The sequence below is a fragment of the Sander lucioperca genome, chromosome 7 (assembly GCF_008315115.2).
Source record: "Sander lucioperca isolate FBNREF2018 chromosome 7, SLUC_FBN_1.2, whole genome shotgun sequence".
Taxonomy (NCBI): Eukaryota; Metazoa; Chordata; class Actinopteri; order Perciformes; family Percidae; genus Sander; species Sander lucioperca.
In genome coordinates, this window is record NC_050179.1 from 38,672,445 (window position 1) to 38,686,295 (window position 13,851).

At 41.5% G+C, this 13,851-nt stretch overlaps 1 protein-coding gene across 4 annotated transcripts in view; it reads left to right on the forward strand.

The window, feature by feature from the left end:
• The window catches only part of bcar1 (BCAR1 scaffold protein, Cas family member), a 92,111-nt gene that overhangs the window by 51,908 nt on the left and 26,352 nt on the right, over positions 1-13,851 (forward strand). The gene's annotated exons all lie outside the window — the stretch shown is intronic.

Genomic DNA, 13,851 nt, shown 5'->3' on the forward strand with positions numbered 1-13,851 from the left:
AACAACAAGCTATGAATCACTGGATGTTTTTCCCCTCCGCTCAGTGCTGAATCATAGAGTCAACACTGCAGTCTCAGCTGCAGCTTTCCCAACACATTTATGTGAGTGATCAAAGTGTCACAGTTCACCATTGGGGAGATTTACACCCCTGTTGTTGTGAAACCATTTTCAGCCATACACCTTTGGTCTGTTGTTTTCCCGAGCATTTCTGTGGAGGTACAGCGTTCCAGAATATTGATGAATGCTTTTCATGCAGCTCCATGTCACTGTGGTTTTGAGCTTCTGTGTTTTGTGCGTTGAACCTGAACTTCATTAGAAGTATGTTTTGGGCAGAGAAATAAAGACTGTAATCTGTCTGCCACTGACACACACACACACACACACACACACACACACACACACACACACACACACACACACACACACACACACACACACACACACACACACAGTGATCACAGTTTAGCTCAAGTCTTTGCTACCTGTATAAGTGCAGGTTAGTAAAGCCTTTAAACACAGAGGTGTGTGTGTGTGTGTGTGTGTGTGTGTGTGTGTGTGTGTTTGTGTGTTTGTGTGTTTGTGTTTGGAAGCTATTCATAAGTTCCTACCAGGGTTGTCTGTCAACAGGTTAAGCAACACTCAGGCCACGCCTCCGCGAGTCCCTCCTGTGCTCCAGGCTACACAATCCCTGCTGTTGTTCCTGCTGTTAGTCATGGCCTGAAGGCAGGAATTCCTCAGCTGGGATCATCACTTGTTAAAGCAGCAGCACTGAGCAGGGCACCTAAAGCTGGGGCTCTTTGGGAAAGCTAGATTTTGTTGTAGTTTTTAGCACCGAAGGGTTACTATGTTTTTATCGTCTATGCACATTGTAAAGCACTTTGTGACCTTGTCTGTGAAAAGCGCTGTATAAATAAATTTTACTTACTTACTTAATTACAAAAAAGGATCCATTACATCAATGTCTATTTATAATTTGACATATTTATAGTGTGAACCTTAAAGGTCCCATATCATGCTAATTTTCAGGTTCATTCTTGTATTTTGGGTTTCTACTAGGACATGTTTACATGCTTTAATGTTCAAAAAACACTTTATTTTTCTCATCCTGTGTCTGAATGTACCTGTCTTGGCATTGCATTTTGCAGAAGGTTGGAGGAGAATGGTCAAAATCAGAACATATATACCCTGACTTTTAGTCCCTAGTATTGGTAAAGCTCTAAAGCCGGGGGGGTCAAACATACGGCCCATGGGCCAGAACTGGCCCACCAAAGGGTCCAATACGGCCCAGGGGATGACTTTGCAAAGTGTGAAAATTGCAGAGAAGTAATTAATTCCAATTCCAATTTACCACTTCAATCTCAGAGAATATCCAAGTTCTTTTTCCGTAAATTTACTACTTTAATTTTAGAAATTCTAGAGTTTTTTCTCGGAATATTACTCCTCTCTCCCGGGTCGGTAACATTAGGGTTGGGGTATGCTCCAACAGAATTAGTTTGTAAGACTGAACATGTCGGAGGTGTTTATAGCTTTTCCGAATGGTCCCTCTCCGTGTCACCGTGTCCTTTAAATATGGGGGGTTAGGGTGCACATTTTTTACACAGTCTCTCCTGGAAGTCATAGTGTTGCACTCTGTTGTTCACAGGAAACGTTCAAACCCAGCTTACTTTCTCACCCCCACACACCTGGCCAATCACAGCGTAAAGTGAAGTGTAAAGTTGGGATTGTTCCAGAAATGTTCGGACCCATCATCAGTGTTATTCAGAGCCACAGTAGACATGATGCAGCTATTAAACTGATCGTCATGGGTAACATCAGTGGAGGATCTTTAAGGTTCTTTAAATCTTTAGGTTTGAGGAGCGTTTAATTATTCTCCTTCAATTTCATACATTCAGAATTCACAGCACTAAGGTTTACCTCCGAGCTCTATTTTGGACCGTATAACACTACAGCACATCAGTGCTCCCACACAGCGGGGAGTATTATGATGGGTGACTAATAGAGAGCTCTGTTCATGGAGCCTACTCTGAGTACATGCTGTACGCATCAGTGTCCTGGCTGCAGGATTCTCTCTGCCGCTATACGGATCAGCTGCACTCACAACTCTTTCTCAACAACAGTCTGACGTGCCAGGTCAGGAAGAGAGGGAGGGGTGGAAGGGAAAGACAGACTGAAGGACAGACTGAAGGAGAAAGAGGTGGAGGCTAGGAGAGAGAGAGAGAGAGGGGGGAGAAACGGATTGCCATGCTTTGTTGTTTCTTCAAGAATCTGGATTTGTGTGTGTGTGTGTGTTGTGTGTGTGTGTGTGTGTGTGTGTGTGTGTGTGTGGTGTCACCTCTGGAATGTGAGGTAATAGGAGAGTTGTGTGTTTGTATGTGGAGACTGTGGAATGCTGTAGTAAGTGTGTGTGTGTGTGTGTGTGTGTGTGTGTGTCTGTGTGTGTGTGTGTCTGTGAGAGAGAGAGAGAGACGGGGGGAGGGGGGCGAGACAGGCCCAGGCTCGCTTCAGCAATAGCAGGGATACTGAAAAACACACACACCTCAGCTATGCAATGATACACACAGTTTGTTCCACAAGGACACAGGGGCAAGTTACTGGAACATGGAAACGTTGTTAAATCCCACAGGAGTTCATTTCAAATTCTAGTGAATATTTCCAAAGATACCAGATGGGACTTAAATGTTGCTCAACAGATCTGGAATATTTCCTTTACACCGTAAATAAAATGGTGCAGCCATTAAAACATTGAGTATGTCACTCTGTGAACATCAAATAGCTTCAAATGAAGAGCTGATACACAATAAACTAAGTTTATATGAAACTATTTGGATATACTGTATATCTTATATAAAGTTTAAGTCAAGCAAAAATATCAAACGTCTGGTTGCAGCATGAGGATCGGGTTTTTTTTTGGCATTTAAAGCAAACACTACATTCATTCCTCCTTTTATTTTTTACAATTCACTTTTTCACTTAAAACATTAGGTCAGACATGTCATACAAATACGGTAAAAAATAAGTACAGTAAAAACTACCTGAGGCAAACTAAATACACAACAGAATTTGCGAAGAAAACAAGACACACACACATACAGTTTTGTCATATTGGCCGTGGGAGGACTTGTACTCTGTGTGTTTTTAATGACTGTTTTCTATCTTGTGTGTGGGGAGACAGAACGTCTTGTGTGTTCCTTCCTTGTGTGTGTGTGTGTGTGTGTGTGTGTGTGTGTGTGTGTGTGTGTTTGTATGTTTTATCACCCATTACAGCTCCAACACAAGTCCTGTTATGCTCACATTGCATCTTTAGTTTTGTGCGGCATGTTGTTAGGGATTACTTTGTTGACTGTCTGGATGAGAGGAGCCGCTCTTGACTGTACATGCAGGACATAAATATGTATACTGTCAGGTAAAAAGAGTTTAATATTAATCATGTAATGGCAAACATTGTAGTGAAGAGCCAGGATTTGATGGAGGTTTAACAGGCAGAGCAGAGCACCCAGCTGTGTCTGTGTCCAGTCCCAGGCGACATGTGTGGCACTGAAGTTAAGACAACTTTCTCTGTGATCACTCATTTTAAATGTTGATGCAGTAGAATAAACAGCCGCTGACAATAATCTGTACAGTCATAACATCATGGTTTGGTGGCTGTCTGTCCCACTCCTCACCAGATGTTGTTTGTAGAAGAACTTGGCTGTTTGTCCGTTGTTCGGGTGTTTTTACTGTGGACAGTTTCACCTGGAAACACACCCTTCTTGACACTAGTCCCACTGTGCTCTACCTAGCCCCAGCTCAGCCAGGTTCCCTCCAGGCTGCAGGGAGAACTGAGCTGTTGGACTGACCGCAGGAGAGCTGGCAGATGGACAGAGCAGACGAACAACAAGAGCGAAGAAAGAGAAAGAGCAGAAATGAGTTGTGACTGCTGTAGAAACGGCAGAGTGGGTAGAATTGAGGGAGAGAGAAACACACAGAGAGAGAGAAACACACACATACATACATAAAACCTCTTGTGGCAGGCTAGTATTTGTTCCCAGGGGTCAAATAGGAGGCAAGAGACAAAGGACGTTAAGCCACACACACACACACACACACACACTCACACTGACACAGATGAGCGACCTGTCTGTACGGAGCTCGCTCCACCAGCTGTTCACATTATTTTCTCCTCACTGGACACCTCTCTCTCTCTTTCTTTTTCTTTCTCTCTTTTTCCCTTTTCAGCAGTTGGAGGGGCTAGATATTCTATTAAAACCAACTTGACAAACAACAATGTCACCTAGCCCGGTTTATTTTAGTCTTGGTGATAAAAAAAAAAATGCATATCACATGAACTAGTCGTCATTACATGGTTAATGCTGCCACTTCCATAAGTGATGAAGCATCTAATCTAAAGGTGTTGTTATGAAACAGCAGGTCACTTCACAGACCAGCTTTAGTAGACCAACCAATCACATGCTGTTTAGTAACTGCCAACCATCCAAAGGTTAGGACGGCAACTGCTCATTTTCAATATTGATTCATCTGCTGATTATTTTTTATTTGCACTAAATGTACAAATGCACAAATGTCAGATATTCCCAAGATCTCAATGTCTGTTGAAGCTGATGTCATGACATAAAACAGAGAAAAGCAGCAGAATGGTGATGAATGACTCCAGCATCACTTGTGTTGTGGAAAAAAATTCTCTTCCCTTAGCCTGTTTTCTTTGGATGCATATGAACATCATGTCTGCTGTCTTTGCTCTCAAAGTTCTGATTCTGATTCTTTATTTATAAAGGACAACACACATTAATCAACATTTCTGTAAATGTGCCAGTGTTAGCCAGCCGGCTAATTTTCAACTGTAGTCCTTTGGTCAGATGATTTTAGAAGTTAAGCTAATGCTTTATAATAAATGGAAATCAGAATCAGATTTATTGGACAAGTATACGTACATACACAAGGAATTTGACTTCGGTAGGTGTTAACTCTCTATACATTCATGAAATAGACATGTGGTAGTAGACATTCAGTAGACAAATAGTAATATAGATACATACTGTACAATAGAGACAACAATATACATTGAATGAATGGCTGGTCAGCAGTAATCTTCTAAAATGTTCTGAACCAAATAAAAAACACTGATATTGTCATTTTCAAGCTCACATTGACCTCTGCATGTGTTGTACCAGCAGAAAACTAGTGGACAATGTTTGACAAAAGGATGGATTGACGTACTTTTGTCCAAACGTGCGTGCTGATTGACCAGAATTGCACGTGCGTGGTTGATTTCTTTGTTTTTTATTCAAAATGCAGCAAAATTTAAGTACTCATTAATATTATCCCATTAACATTCCTCCAGGAGACATAGGTCATGTGACCTGGCAGTTACATGCATGACTATATAAGTGGATTATTGACTATTGATAAGTTGATCAAAGTATGTGCTGTCTTTTAAAGTGGAAGGTTTATATAGACATTTATGTTGCATATGCATCAATATTTATTGATCATGGGCTGAAGAGAAATGTAGGGAAACAACAACACAATGATCATCACTAAGACTCTAAGTCAAGGGTGTCAAACTCAACTTCACTAAGGGCCACACTGGAAAATGACAATCACATCAAGGGCCAGACATGTAGACATGCTTCGATTTAAGAAAAAAAGTCAAATATTTTGACTGTATTATTCATGTCTCATATAGAGGCAACACGAACATCGAAAAAAGCGCCAAAAACTTTGGAAAAAGTGACAAAAACTAGGTGGGCAAAAATATATTGTTAACCTAAATTGATATACGGGCCGGATCAAAATTTGCGAGGGGCCGGGTTTGGCCCTCAGGCCTTGAGTTTGACACATGTGCGTCTTACTCTGGAATTCATATGAACCCGTGTCCTGCTCAAAGGATTTGCACAGTGCCCCGAAGGCACCAATGTTACATTAATATATACGTTGCTCTAAAAGTTATTTGAAGTTATCAGATGTTTAGTGCTGGAAGTGAAATCATCATCAGACAAGTGTCAGTGTGTCACGTAACCTACAGCTCTTTAAACTCCTCTGCATCTCTTTTGTCTGCCCTCTGCTCTCTCTCTTTTATCTCCCTGACGACACGACGCCATTGAAGTCTTGGCGTCGCCTGGCGGCAGGCGGTTGCCCTGACAACCAGTCGGTGTGGCAACACCACATTGTTGGGGCCTGATTGTGCTGGGATTTATCCCGAGAGGTCTGGGTAATGTGATTTAGCTCCCACTGAGTTCCCATTTCTCCACACTCCCAGACTGCCTCTGCTGAGTGGACTTTAGTAAGTGTCTACTTGACGGCTTTCTCACGCTGATTAGCAGACAAGGATGTTTGCAGGCTTATAGCCATGTCAACGTACAGCTGATTGGGCTTTTTTAGAGGATGAAACTGTGGACTTAGCACTCAAAGTGCCTGATAAAAGTTTACCGCCAGAATACAGCAGCTTTTAAATGTTACGTGGATAATGTCACTACATACGTATACAAAACAGGTATGTTTTACCTTACGTCGGTCCGTCAAGCGCTTTGGCCCAGATCTGAGTATAAATACTGAATACTTGAGACATTTGTGGCTACACGTTGCAGACCAAAAGTCAAAGCGTCAACTCTAATGCATTTTTTTCTTTGCATTGCTTTCTGCGGATGGAACATTTTGTCTCTCAGAGGTGTTCAAAGGTCTGAAACTTTGGACCTGATCCAAAATGGATCTGAGGAAAACCTACCCCAACCCAACTTGCATTAATAAAATAATTTTTTTTTTTAAAAAAGACCAAAAACGCTCCCATACTGTAAGTCGCTTGTTCAAGCAAGTGTGAGGAAGAGTGGTGGATGGGTCGAACAAACAGGACTTTCACCCAGAAGTCTGAAAAGTAAACAGCAAATTTATTTTACTTCATGGAACAAACAGAACTACATCATGTTCTGCATCACATGTGTAACCGGAAGTGAAGTAACGTAACAAATGTACTGATTTTAACCCAAGCCAAATGTATAAGTAGTTTTGGTGCCTAAACCTAACCAAACTGGGACCGTTTCACAACGTTAATGACGTATATTTAAAACCGCGACCGTTAACTTCTCTGGTTTAGATATGAGGATGGAAACTCTCCTTTGGCTCCTATTAGAGGGTGGCGAATAAACGACCAATATCTTTGTATGGTTTGGAGGACTCAGATGACTCAGGTCCATGGTCAGGGCCGACTTTATCTAATTCGTTCTTCTGTGTTGTTGTGTAGCAAACCAATCGCAGCCCAGTCCTGAAGCAAAAGTCGAGGAGAGTTGGCATTGACTTGAGCTTTGTGGTGCGTTTCAAACGCAAATGTCTACCCTTAATGTAAGATCCAGATGCCCAAAGTAATATTACAACCTTCTCAAGTTGTCCTTTTTTCTGTAGTCGCACGTTGCCAGACCTTCCTCCACAGCTCTGTGGAGCCGTAGTCCATGGGAACCATAGTCCTCGTAAATCCACCGGAGTTTAGAACGCCAACACAAGAAAGAGGAAGGTAACGGACATCCGGCCAAAAATGAGGGACGGCAGAATTTCCAGCGGCACTGGAACAATTACGGAAATGAAACATCGCCGATATAGACTATTTTTTCTGTAAACTTCTGTAAGAGCTGCAGTCTCAACCTTACACTTGGTGCTGATGCTCATGTTAAAGCATTCCTATAAAAACAACTGTCTAGATGAGTCCAACAGAACGGTATTGTTGTCACGGTGAGTCAGAATCTGAAACAGTATTTAGTCCACCCCTGTACCAGGGTTTTTCCTGGCTCAGAATGGGCCTTTTCGGGGGGTGGGGGATTACACACAGCAGTTAGCATTACCGGTCTGCATACAGTAAATGATGAGTCTGTGTTACCTTATTTGACAGAAATCGATGCATTTACTTACCCTGGAAATCCAGAGTTCTCGCGAGAGCACAATTTGAATTTTCTCAGCGAGTCACTCTGGCATTGAGTAATAATGCTCATTAACTATGCCCTTGTAACCGAGCTGCACCAATCATATTGGTGTATCTGATATAGGCGGGCCAGAGGCGAGCTAAACAGATGACGACAGTTTAATCTACCAGTTAGCTCTGCTGGTAGCTAAGCGTATGGGGCTCTGGATATGTCACTCCGTGTAGTGTTGTGATTGGTCGTAGTGTTAACCAATTGCGTGCAGTGAGGTTTTCAAATGCATGCTTGGTGCCGCCCCTCGAGTTGGGCCATTTTCATTACTCAATGCCAGACCCTTAATCTTTTGGATTTGGGTCTGGATTCCCAGGCTCGCATTTACCTGTTATGTCTGACAATTTGATACACATCATATTCAAGTTGATGTCCTGCATGTCAATGGTTGTTTGGCAAATTGCTCTTAAACACATTTAGAGAGGATTTGAATTGTTATTTTTTATTCTCATTTCTTAACATTTTGGTGCTGGTGATTTTCCTTTGGGGCTGGCTAAAACCTCTTTGGGGTGGCGCCAAAAATGTCTCTATGCAGATTAAAACCCTGCTGTACGCTGAATGAGTGTTAAAAGCCTCTGGTTGCTGTGGTTGGACAGGAGTTTGAGCTGATATCTTGTTTGAGTCGAACACATCAGAAGCACCTCACACATCCTGGATCCAATAACATGTCACCACGACCTGAATGGACCACACTGCTGTTTCACTGGACAGTGTGTTGGTTGGTATGCAGCAGTTGTTCAGCACAAGTGAGGAAAGGCCTTGTATTTAGGCAGAAGACCACTCAGCTGTGGAATTTAGTCAGTAACCATAGAAATATTTAACCAGTGTAGGCATGTTCTGTCCTGAGAGGGACGGGAGCTTCACATCTCTGCTTTCCTAAAGTCTGCCAGGATTCCCACAGTCACTCTGTTTGTGCAACCATAGATATAAAACAATAGATATGACACGTAATTCTGACTTGCGATTCTGGGATGGAACCATATGGCGGCTATCTTACCTGTGTCAAGTTTGAGAATTGCTGCAAATGGAACCTATGGTCAAGGAGGCTCGTGTTGTCTTTATAATCCTTGTACGTTTCTACCAATACATCAACACTGTTTGTATGTATTCTAAGTGATGAGCATAAGACAACTTTCCCTTTCTAGAATGAACCCAAAAAAGACGTAGGTAGAATTTGGATCATTATAGCTCCAAGAGAACAAATCATGCGTTCAATCATGAAGATAATTGTGCATTTATATTGCAGATAATAATTACATTTTTTTTCAATTTTTCCTGAACTTAATATGTAATCACTGTCTTTGGTATTCTGAATGGCTAATTTACTACATTACGAAATATCTTTTATGTAGAAATCCTAAATAGATTCAGTATTATGGCCTATAGGCACCTAATTACAACCAGACACACAAGAGAGAAACCACCTACTGTAATATATTATTATGTTTCTTATTCTTATAAATTGTACTTAATATATATAACTGACTTATAAGACCACATTATTTCCCCATAAACCCTGTGACTTCCTGTCAGCCGGCGTGGGCTTTGTTTTTCTGAGAGGAGAGGTTGGAGAGATTTCTATCTGTCAATGAGGAGTTGTTTTCACTTGATTCTAAAATTTGGGCTGAATCTTTGGTCTCAACAAACTCAAAGAGACCGAAATAGAGAGAGCATGAGAAGCTATTCAGGGTGATTCTGAGAGCTCGGGGTCGAGTCACTGACTCATCCTCCAATCAGGAGGCTGTGTGAATCATCCCCATGCTCTTCCTGTTTCTCTGGACACTGGAATGGACTAACATGGGGGATTTCTGTGTTCTGTGTGTGTGCATGTGAGTGATTCCTGTCCAGGTGTCCACTTTATAAAAAGCTGTTTTATTTGAACATTTCCATGTCTGCATTTTTATAGATAATGACATTCTAAAACTGGCCTTGTGTTGGTGTAATCCTTCAGTGTGTGTGTGTGTGTGTGTGTGTGTGTGTGTGTGTTGGCACGTTTCTGAGACAGTGACAGTGTTTTCCCTAGCTGTGGGTTTAGGCGTCCTTCCTCAAGAAAATGTGACATTTTTCAATAGAAAAATGCAATTTACCCATAGATTTTATGTCTTCTTTTGGTCATTTTTGTTTCTTTGGGGTTGTTTTGGGTCTCTTTAGTCATTTGGCATCTCTTTGTAGTCGGTTTGTGTCCCTTTTTGGTAGTTTTGCGTCTCTTTTCAAATTATTTTGGACCATTATTATTTCCGTATCTGTGTCTAAAGCGTTGGAAAAAGATAGAGCAAGTAATACATAAATAACACTCAAAAAGCTTAAAGACAAAACTTAAAGCTAAAGAAGTCTGAATACAGTCATTAGATCTACAATCATAAGTCTTTTTAGTTGCATTCCTTGCTCCTTATGATTGGCGGGTAGTAGTCATGTTCATCTCTCTATAGAGAACAGCAGAGAAGAGTCAGAGAGTTGCGTTCAGCACTCCCACTGGAAGCAGAGCTGGTTGGCTCTGGAGTGTGTGCACGAACAGTCACTGATACTGGAGAAACCCAGAGGGAGAATAACAGAGAGAGAGAGAGAGAGAGAGAGAGAGAGAGAGAGAGAGAGAGAGAGATAAGGCACATACAGAATATCTGAATGAGTGCAACAGTGTGAATCACTGACTCCGTGTCAGAGTAACCCAGCAGCTGCAGTTGTTGTTTGATCAACACATTCTCCCTCGTCACAAAGTGACGCTTGGTCAGGTGCCTGATGTACATGATCGGAGTAAGGTAATTGGCTGTGAATGCCGATCCCTGATCAGTTAAAAAACGCCAAAATCGTCTCTGATCATCGGAGGACATCCCTAGTTTGTGCTGCTGCCACTGAATAGCATACTTGATAGTTAGACAGAAACGTGACAGCATATTATATTATTTTGTATTTAACAGCTAACATTCACACTTATGAATCCACCCTCAAGTCCACGTCTCTGGTTATTATACCGTAAAACACTACACCAGAGCTTCTGGTCTATGTAGTTTAGTATTTTTGTGGATAACTTCTCAAAGCAAAATGAATGTTTGGAGCAACTTTTGAGTAAGTAGACACACATAGACACTCCTTAGTGTTAATGACCTCAGGGACACCAGCTGGCTACTCACAGTTCTCTTTACTTGCAGCCCAGCACATCTCACATCCTTAATGCAACGAGACATCTGTCTCCCAACAGTAACACTCAGTCTCATTACACAACGGCCTAAAACAACACCGACAACACGTAGCAGTGCAATACGGCTCACTGTTGTCTTTGAAAAAGTATCTTTTATTAATTTTGCATTAACTAAGTCTCCACTACCATAGAAAGAAGGTCACTTCTTTATTGCATGGATTTTGTGACTTCACAGTATATGTCACAGAAATGAATCAGAGATTGATTTGTTTGCCATTTCTGCTAAATAATAAAACTAAAGTCATTTATTGTCATTTCTCAGCACTTACATACATTGAAACAAAATTTGTCCTCAGCATTTAACCCAGCGCACCACCCACGTTTCTGGTTTAGTAATGCAGAACAAAACTCTACATATTCACTATACTGTACATGCGTGTACAGGACAGATATAGAAAAAGTACAGTGTTAGTCTAGTTCTCATCCACATCACACCTTATGTCCTCTTGTAATACAATGGGAAATAATCTTTTTGCATAATCTGATCATCCTTGGCAATCTTCCGCAGATGTGTCCAGACATCCAGCATGCGAGAGGTACAGCTGCTGGTCAGAAGATCCCCTCCACTTATGTTTTCAAGGCTGTGATTTCAATAATAATAATTTGTATCTGATATGGTTTAAAGATGGCAAAAAAAGTTCAATTACCTCATACAAACTTCTTAAAATGACATCCACTTTCTTTATCATTGAAAAATCCACAATATGAAAATTCAAATATTGTTCATTACAAAAGTTCAACTGTCTCCGACTTTACTGAAAAGTCCAATTTAAGTATATGTACTCTGGAGGTTTTAGGTTTGCCTGTGTGTGTGTGTGTGTGTGTGTGTGTGTGTGTGTGTGTGTGTGTGTGTGTGTGTGTGTGTGTGTTTGTGTGTGTAGCCAGCACAGGCTGTACTAGCCTGTGATAGTCAGAGAGGGAGGAGAGCAGGCCGAGTTCAGACGTGGATGACAAATATTGGTTTAGTTTCAAAGAGACTGAAGGGAGGTGTTTCTGTTTGCACGCTGTGTGTGTGTGTGTGTGTGTGTGTGTGTGTGTGTGTGTGTGTGTGTGTGGTGATTTATTTAAAACTGTATTTTCTATTATACCATCATGTGGCTTTGAAACTTATTGTATGTGTGTTGTGTACTGTATGTGTGTACTGTGTGTGTGTTTGCTGTCACTGTGTTGTAAATGAATGATGATAATGTATGCAGTGCGATATGATCCCCATTCTGTTCACTAAATGTTGGAAAACTGCAGATCAGATAGTTTTTGAATATGAATCACACTCATTGATTAGCCCTATGAACCGTATTTATGGTTTTATGTTGGTTTGTCGAGACCAGACTTTACCCAAGATCAAGCAGTGATAGCAGTTCAGTGTCCTTGTACTTTGCCCTCTCTCAGGCTGCATGCTAACACACGTAACAGCATGTCATTTATGAAATTAAATTAGGATATGGCTGTAGCTGCCATTCTAATTATGTGCACAGCTGTGGCTGGGAGTTTTCTCTTTTCTTCACATGGTAGGACAGACACACTTAAAATATCTTAAAAAAGCGAGTATGCATACTAAATGTGCTTCATTTTTTAGCGTGCTGTTGATGGACACCACTGTGCCAGCATGTATTGCAGGAAGAGCTGCTCACAACTGCAAAAAAATAAAACTAAATTGTTGATGGTGGTGAGGCAGCTCCAGGAAAATAAGTATTACATCTTGCTTTTAAGACAACAAAACCTGTGACTATGAAATGGGAGAGTATACATCCAACAATCAGTGTTGGTTTCTTTTAACCATAACCACAATCTAATGGCGCTTACCCACTGCTACCAGCTCTACTCTACTCTACTCTACTCGGCTCGGCTCGGCTCGACTCGGCCGCGGTGCCCCGTCCTCCTTTTTCCATTGCAGATTTAGTACCGCCTCATGCCTGAGGTGAGTGTGGCTGGTCGTCATAGCGATGCCACAGGAAACTGCCGTGACCTAACGCGACACAGAAAAAACACACAGAACGTCGAAGGTGTGTTGTAGCAAAAAAAAACACCGCTGGCTAAACTATTGAAAAATGGCGGGTTTGTTCAGGACACCCCCGTCTGTCTCTAGCAATGATGACGCAGTAATTAGTGACGATTCTCTCCGACCAATCAGGAGTCTGCAGGTTTTCAGGTCACCTTTTGGTATCGCCTCGACGGAGGTGATACTAAATGAAGTACCTGTTGGCAGGTACCAGGGACTTTTTATCAGAATGGAAAACCAAAAAAGGCGAGTAGAGTCGAGGTGAGTGGAGCAGGTACCATGTAACGGAAAAACGCCGTAGCAGTATGGATGCCCAAAACAGTCTGGGTTCTGCACCAAGTCTTATAATGTAGGGAAAACCCTGAGACTGCAAACTTTGAATAGACATAAACCACACAATGAGCTGTTGTGTCTTCCGCTGGAGCTCTTCTTGTTCCACACAGTACAGATATGTTACAAACCGTCCTCGGGGACGACGTGTTCCCCTGTTGCTCCGCTTTATCAGGGCTACATTTAACCCTTTGAACTCTGCAATAGAAACGCTCCTACATTGGTATTTTTGCTCTTTGTGATGTTATTTCCTGGAGTATCTTCAAATGTTTCATATCTCTAAAATCAGTACAACCTAAGCTAAAAGGTTATGCAAGTCAATAAACCATAATAATTAATACAAGTATTGAAAATGTGTAAATAATTAAATAAAC